Source organism: Acanthochromis polyacanthus, chromosome 2 (assembly GCF_021347895.1).
Source record: "Acanthochromis polyacanthus isolate Apoly-LR-REF ecotype Palm Island chromosome 2, KAUST_Apoly_ChrSc, whole genome shotgun sequence".
NCBI lineage: Eukaryota > Metazoa > Chordata > Actinopteri > Pomacentridae > Acanthochromis > Acanthochromis polyacanthus.
The window spans coordinates 36,949,880-36,958,350 of NC_067114.1; the positions used below are offsets into that span (position 1 = coordinate 36,949,880).

Here is an 8,471-nt window from a genome sequence, read left to right on the forward strand (position 1 = left end):
GCCTGTTTTTGTATATATAATGGAAAGAAATATCCGACTGGCAGTACGCTCGACAATATGACAGATGGAAATGGTACTTGCATCATAGCAGTGTGTGGGATTAATGGTACCATTACCAAAATGCCATACTCATGCACAACAACAACAACTGCTACAACCACAACATCTACAACAACTCAGCCAACTACAACAATTTCTACAACTACAACAACTCAGCCAACTACAACTGCTACAACGACAACACCTACAACAACTCAGCTGCCTACAACGATACCTTCAACTACAACTGAAACACCTTGTCAGGAAACATCATGCTATTGGTCAAATTGGATAAGTGCCGATTACCCAGAATATGGACCTCTAGGTGGAGACAATGAAACTATCAAGAACATTATAAAGAAAGGATTTGACATCTGTGATAATCCAGTTGAAGTACAATGCCAGGCTGTTCACTATCCAGGGGTTCCATTGAATCAATTAGGACAAAAAGTAACATGTAATAATCAAGTGGGTCTCCTGTGTGAGAACAGTCAACAGTTTCCTCCCATATGTTTAGATTATGAAATTAGGGTAGAGTGCTGCAAGACAAAGCAGTGCAGCACGACAAGAGAAGGTAATACCACAACTTTGACACAGACTACACCTACTACAACAACGACAACTCAGTCAACTACAACAACTGCTACAACCACAACACCTACAACAACTCAGCCAACTACAACAACTGCTACAACGACAACACCTACAACAACTCAGCCGCCTACAACGATACCTTCAACTACAACTGAAACACCTTGTCAGGAAACATCATGCTATTGGTCAAATTGGATAAGTGCCGATTACCCAGAATATGGACCTCTAGGTGGAGACAATGAAACTATCAAGAACATTATAAAGAAAGGATTTGACATCTGTGATAATCCAGTTGAATTAGAATGCCAGGCTGTTCACTATCCAGGGGTTCCATTGAATCAATTAGGACAAAAAGTAACATGTAATAATCAAGTGGGTCTCCTGTGTGAGAACAGCCAACAGGTTCCTCCCATATGTTTAGATTATGAAATTAGGGTAAAGTGCTGCAAGACAAAGCAGTGCAGCACGACAAGAGAAGGTCCAACCACAACTTTGACACCCACAACAACAACAACAACTCAGTCAACTACAACAACTGCTACAACTACAACACCTACAACAACAGTGACAACCCAGCCACCTGTAACTTGCCCTGGAGGACATGATGTCACGTGTGATTGGTCAAATTGGATCAATCTGGGAAATCCTACACCGGGACCTGATGGTGGACAAAATGACACAATCCAGAATATAATCTCTGCTGGTTATCATATTTGCTCATCTCCAGAAGAAGTCCAGTGCAGAGCGGTTCTTTACCCAGGTCTTTCCATACCACAGTTGGGACAAACTGTGACTTGCAATAAAGATGTGGGTCTCGTATGCATCAACAAACAGCAAGGGCTCAATCAAGAGTGTTTTGAATATGAGATTAAATTCAAATGCTGTGGGTGTCCTTCAACTGCATCTACCACAGTTACAACTACAACAACTCCTACAACCACAACACCTACTACAACAACAACAACTCAGTCAACTACAACTGCTACAACCACAACACCTACAACAACAACAACAACAACTCAGTCAACTACAACAACTCCTACAACCACAACACCTACAACAACAACAACAACTCAGTCAACTACGACAACTGCTACAACCACAACACCTACAACAACAGTGACAACTCAGCCGCCTGTAACTTGCCCTGGAGGACATGATGTCGTATGTGATTGGTCAAATTGGATCAATCTGGGAAATCCTACACCGGGACCTGATGGTGGACAAAATGACACAATCCAGAATATAATCTCTGCTGGTTATCATATTTGCTCATCTCCAGAAGAAGTCCAGTGCAGAGCGGTTCTTTACCCAGGTCTTTCCATACCACAGTTGGGACAAACTGTGACTTGCAATAAAGATGTGGGTCTCGTATGCATCAACAAACAGCAAGGGCTCAATCAAGAGTGTTTTGAATATGAGATTAAATTTAAATGCTGTGGGTGTCCTTCAACTGCATCTACCACAGTTACAACTACAACAACTCCTACAACCACAACACCTACTACAACAACAACAACTCAGTCAACTACAACTGCTACAACCACAACACCTACAACAACAACAACAACAACTCAGTCAACTACAACAACTCCTACAACCACAACACCTACAACAACAACAACAACAACAACTCAGTCAACTACGACAACTGCTACAACCACAACACCTACAACAACAGTGACAACTCAGCCACCTGTAACTTGCCCTGGAGGACATGATGTCGTATGTGATTGGTCAAATTGGATCAATCTGGGAAATCCTACACCGGGACCTGATGGTGGACAAAATGACACAATCCAGAATATAATCTCTGCTGGTTATCATATTTGCTCATCTCCAGAAGAAGTCCAGTGCAGAGCGGTTCTTTACCCAGGTCTTTCCATACCACAGTTGGGACAAACTGTGACTTGCAATAAAGATGTGGGTCTCGTATGCATCAACAAACAGCAAGGGCTTAATCAAGAGTGTTTTGAATATGAGATTAAATTCAAATGCTGTGGGTGTCCTCCAACTGCATCTACCACAGTTACAACTACAACTCCTACAACCACAACACCTACAACAACAACAACAACTCAGTCAACTACGACAACTGCTACAACCACAACACCTACAACAACAACAACAACAACAACTCAGTCAACTACGACAACTGCTACAACCACAACACCTACAACAACAGTGACAACTCAGGCACCTGTAACTTGCCCTGGAGGACATGATGTCGTATGTGATTGGTCAAATTGGATCAATCTGGGAAATCCTACACCGGGACCTGATGGTGGACAAAATGACACAATCCAGAATATAATCTCTGCTGGTTATCATATTTGCTCATCTCCAGAAGAAGTCCAGTGCAGAGCGGTTCTTTACCCAGGTCTTTCCATACCACAGTTGGGACAAACTGTGACTTGCAATAAAGATGTGGGTCTCGTATGCATCAACAAACAGCAAGGGCTCAATCAAGAGTGTTTTGAATATGAGATTAAATTCAAATGCTGTGGGTGTCCTCCAACTGCATCTACCACAGTTACAACTACAACTCCTACAACCACAACACCTACAACAACAACAACAACAACAACAACTCAGTCAACTACGACAACTGCTACAACCACAACACCTACAACCACAACAACAACAACTCAGTCAACTACGACAACTGCTACAACCACAACACCTACAACAACAGTGACAACTCAGGCACCTGTAACTTGCCCTGGAGGACATGATGTCGTATGTGATTGGTCAAATTGGATCAATCTGGGAAATCCTACACCGGGACCTGATGGTGGACAAAATGACACAATCCAGAATATAATCTCTGCTGGTTATCATATTTGCTCATCTCCAGAAGAAGTCCAGTGCAGAGCGGTTCTTTACCCAGGTCTTTCCATACCACAGTTGGGACAAACTGTGACTTGCAATAAAGATGTGGGTCTCGTATGCATCAACAAACAGCAAGGGCTTAATCAAGAGTGTTTTGAATATGAGATTAAATTCAAATGCTGTGGGTGTCCTCCAACTGCATCTACCACAGTTACAACTACAACTCCTACAACCACAACACCTACAACAACAACAACAACAACAACAACTCAGTCAACTACGACAACTGCTACAACCACAACACCTACAACAACAACAACAACTCAGTCAACTACGACAACTGCTACAACCACAACACCTACAACAACAGTGACAACTCAGGCACCTGTAACTTGCCCTGGAGGACATGATGTCGTATGTGATTGGTCAAATTGGATCAATCTGGGAAATCCTACACCGGGACCTGATGGTGGACAAAATGACACAATCCAGAATATAATCTCTGCTGGTTATCATATTTGCTCATCTCCAGAAGAAGTCCAGTGCAGAGCGGTTCTTTACCCAGGTCTTTCCATACCAGAGTTGGGACAAACTGTGACTTGCAATAAAGATGTGGGTCTCGTATGCATCAACAAACAGCAAGGGCTCAATCAAGAGTGTTTTGAATATGAGATTAAATTCAAATGCTGTGGGTGTCCTCCAACTGCATCTACCACAGTTACAACTACAACTCCTACAACCACAACACCTACAACAACAACAACAACAACTCAGTCAACTACGACAACTGCTACAACCACAACACCTACAACAACAACAACAACAACAACTCAGTCAACTACGACAACTGCTACAACCACAACACCTACAACAACAGTGACAACTCAGGCACCTGTAACTTGCCCTGGAGGACATGATGTCGTATGTGATTGGTCAAATTGGATCAACCTGGGAAATCCTACACCGGGACCTGATGGTGGACAAAATGACACAATCCAGAATATAATCTCTGCTGGTTATCATATTTGCTCATCTCCAGAAGAAGTCCAGTGCAGAGCGGTTCTTTACCCAGGTCTTTCCATACCACAGTTGGGACAAACTGTGACTTGCAATAAAGATGTGGGTCTCGTATGCATCAACAAACAACAAGGGCTCAATCAAGAGTGTTTTGAATATGAGATTAAATTCAAATGCTGTGGGTGTCCTCCAACTGCATCTACCACAGTTACAACTACAACTCCTACAACCACAACACCTACAACAACAACAACAACTCAGTCAACTACGACAACTGCTACAACCACAACACCTACAACAACAGTGACAACTCAGCCACCTGTAACTTGCCCTGGAGGACATGATGTCGTATGTGATTGGTCAAATTGGATCAATCTGGGAAATCCTACACCGGGACCTGATGGTGGACAAAATGACACAATCCAGAATATAATCTCTGCTGGTTATCATATTTGCTCATCTCCAGAAGAAGTCCAGTGCAGAGCGGTTCTTTACCCAGGTCTTTCCATACCACAGTTGGGACAAACTGTGACTTGCAATAAAGATGTGGGTCTCGTATGCATCAACAAACAGCAAGGGCTTAATCAAGAGTGTTTTGAATATGAGATTAAATTCAAATGCTGTGGGTGTCCTCCAACTGCATCTACCACAGTTACAACTACAACTCCTACAACCACAACACCTACAACAACAACAACAACTCAGTCAACTACAACAACTGCTACAACCACAACACCTACAACAACAACAACTCAGTCAACTACAACAACTGCTACAACCACAACACCTACAACAACAGTGACAACTCAGCCACCTGTAACTTGCCCTGGAGGACATGATGTCACGTGTGATTGGTCAAATTGGATCAATCTGGGAAATCCTACACCGGGACCTGATGGTGGACAAAATGACACAATCCAGAATATAATCTCTGCTGGTTATCATATTTGCTCATCTCCAGAAGAAGTCCAGTGCAGAGCGGTTCTTTACCCAGGTCTTTCCATACCACAGTTGGGACAAACTGTGACTTGCAATAAAGATGTGGGTCTCGTATGCATCAACAAACAACAAGGGCTCAATCAAGAGTGTTTTGAATATGAGATTAAATTCAAATGCTGTGGGTGTCCTCCAACTGCATCTACCACAGTTACAACTACAACTCCTACAACCACAACACCTACAACAACAACAACAACAACTCAGTCAACTACGACAACTGCTACAACCACAACACCTACAACAACAACAACAACAACAACTCAGTCAACTACAACAACTGCTACAACCACAACACCTACAACAACAGTGACAACTCAGGCACCTGTAACTTGCCCCGGAGGACATGATGTCATGTGTGATTGGTCAAATTGGATCAATCTGGGAAATCCTACACCGGGACCTGATGGTGGACAAAATGACACAATCCAGAATATAATCTCTGCTGGTTATCATATTTGCTCATCTCCAGAAGAAGTCCAGTGCAGAGCGGTTCTTTACCCAGGTCTTTCCATACCAGAGTTGGGACAAACTGTGACTTGCAATAAAGATGTGGGTCTCGTATGCATCAACAAACAGCAAGGGCTTAATCAAGAGTGTTTTGAATATGAGATTAAATTCAAATGCTGTGGGTGTCCTCCAACTGCATCTACCACAGTTACAACTACAACTCCTACAACCACAACACCTACAACAACAACAACAACTCAGTCAACTACAACAACTGCTACAACCACAACACCTACAACAACAACAACTCAGTCAACTACAACAACTGCTACAACCACAACACCTACAACAACAGTGACAACTCAGCCACCTGTAACTTGCCCTGGAGGACATGATGTCACGTGTGATTGGTCAAATTGGATCAATCTGGGAAATCCTACACCGGGACCTGATGGTGGACAAAATGACACAATCCAGAATATAATCTCTGCTGGTTATCATATTTGCTCATCTCCAGAAGAAGTCCAGTGCAGAGCGGTTCTTTACCCAGGTCTTTCCATACCACAGTTGGGACAAACTGTGACTTGCAATAAAGATGTGGGTCTCGTATGCATCAACAAACAGCAAGGGCTCAATCAAGAGTGTTTTGAATATGAGATTAAATTTAAATGCTGTGGGTGTCCTCCAATTCCATCTACCACAGTTACAACTACAGCTCCTACAACCACAACACCTACAACAACAACAACAACAACTCAGTCAACTACAACAACTCCTACAACCACAACACCTACAACAACAACTACAACAACTCAGTCAACTACAACAACTGTTACAACCACAACACCTACAACAACAGTGACAACTCAGCAACCTACACCTTGCCCCGGAGGACATGATGTCATGTGTGATTGGTCAAATTGGATCAATCTGGGAAATCCTACACCGGGACCTGATGGTGGACAAAATGACACAATCCAGAATATAATCTCTGCTGGTTATCATATTTGCTCATCTCCAGAAGAAGTCCAGTGCAGAGCGGTTCTTTACCCAGGTCTTTCCATACCAGAGTTGGGACAAACTGTGACTTGCAATAAAGATGTGGGTCTCGTATGCATCAACAAACAGCAAGGGCTCAATCTAGAGTGTTTTGAATATGAGATTAAATTCAAATGTTGTGGGTGTCCTTCAACTGCATCTACCACAGTTACAACTACAACTCCTACAACCACAACACCTACTACAACAACAACAACTCAGTCAACTACAGCAACTGCTACAACCACAACACCTACAACAACAACAACAACTCAGTCAACTACAACAACTGCTACAACCACAACACCTACAACAACAACAACAACTCAGTCAACTACAACAACTGCTACAACCACAACACCTACAACAACGATGACAACTCAGCCACCTACACCTTGCCCTGGAGGACATGATGTCGTATGTGATTGGTCAAATTGGATCAATCTTGGGGATCCTACACCGGGACCTGATGGTGGACAAAATGAAACCATCCAGAGTATAATCTCTGCTGGTTATCATATTTGCTCATCTCCAGAAGAAGTCCAATGCAGAGCGGTTCTTTACCCAGATCTTTCCATGTCACAGGTGGGACAAGCTGTGACTTGCAATAAAGATGTAGGTCTTCTATGCATCAACAAAGAGCAAGGGCTTCAGCAGAAGTGTTTGAAATATGAGATTAAATTCAAATGCTGTGGATGTCCTATACCTTCAACTACCACAGTTACAACTACAACTCATGTAACTCCAACAACTCCAACAACCACAACACCTACTACAACTGAAACTACAACTACAACTCATCCAGCTACAACAACAACTGCTATATCATCTACAAATTCAGCTACCACATCTGAGTTTCCTCCAGTAACAGGGGGAACCCCTACATACTCCACTGCTCATAATGTCAAGTGCTACTGCCATCAAAATGACACAACCTTCCTTCCAGGTAAGTACGGAGGAATGCCTTTTGACAGTTATTAACATAATGCATCACAGTCTTTAAGGGCATTACTTACACCAGCAACACTCTCACATGATCTGAAGTAACAAATATCAATAGTAAAAGTAAAGAGAAAAAATATCAGTATTTCAGAGCATTCATAATATTATCTCCTTTTTTACTATATACACATGCAATATGCTTGTATCTCTTTTATCTCATTGAGTAATGTCCCCATTATTAATTATGTAATAACATTGGACCCTTTTACACCAAACTATTCTTAATTCAACAGATGCATTTTACATTGTTAAATATAATACTAGAAAAGAAAACAATACTTTTGGCTTTGTAACCTTATATATTTTACTTTGACCTCAACAGCAGTGCAACAAATTCTGGATAAAAAGTGCATGCATTAAGACAATCAGAAATTATGCAACAAAATTAGAACTGAAGAGGAACGTAATTGACTAAGCTCATAAACTTTCCATCATAAGATTTCTTTTCAGTTTACCAATCAACATCTTGGTTCAAACTAATATCTGCAACTTTAGATTAGATT

At 42.0% G+C, this 8,471-nt stretch overlaps 1 long non-coding RNA gene across 10 annotated transcripts; it reads right to left on the reverse strand.

Annotated features, from left to right (window-relative positions):
* Positions 1-599: 599 nt before the first annotated feature.
* LOC127531500 (uncharacterized) lies at positions 600-7,335 on the reverse strand. 10 transcript variants are annotated; one of them, XR_007938591.1, is made up of 7 exons: positions 6,272-7,335; positions 5,270-5,716; positions 2,693-2,746; positions 2,186-2,242; positions 1,688-1,741; positions 1,133-1,186; positions 600-697 (listed from the first exon to the last, which is right to left on the reverse strand). It is a non-coding gene; the product is annotated as an uncharacterized LOC127531500 (long non-coding RNA). The 10 variants fall into 10 exon arrangements; XR_007938590.1 differs by lacking the exons at positions 600-697; positions 1,133-1,186; positions 1,688-1,741; positions 2,186-2,242; positions 2,693-2,746 and adding exons at positions 3,093-3,196; positions 3,770-3,823; XR_007938589.1 differs by lacking the exons at positions 600-697; positions 1,133-1,186; positions 1,688-1,741; positions 2,186-2,242; positions 2,693-2,746 and adding exons at positions 3,583-3,706; positions 3,770-3,823.
* Between the last annotated feature and the right edge of the window lie 1,136 nt (positions 7,336-8,471).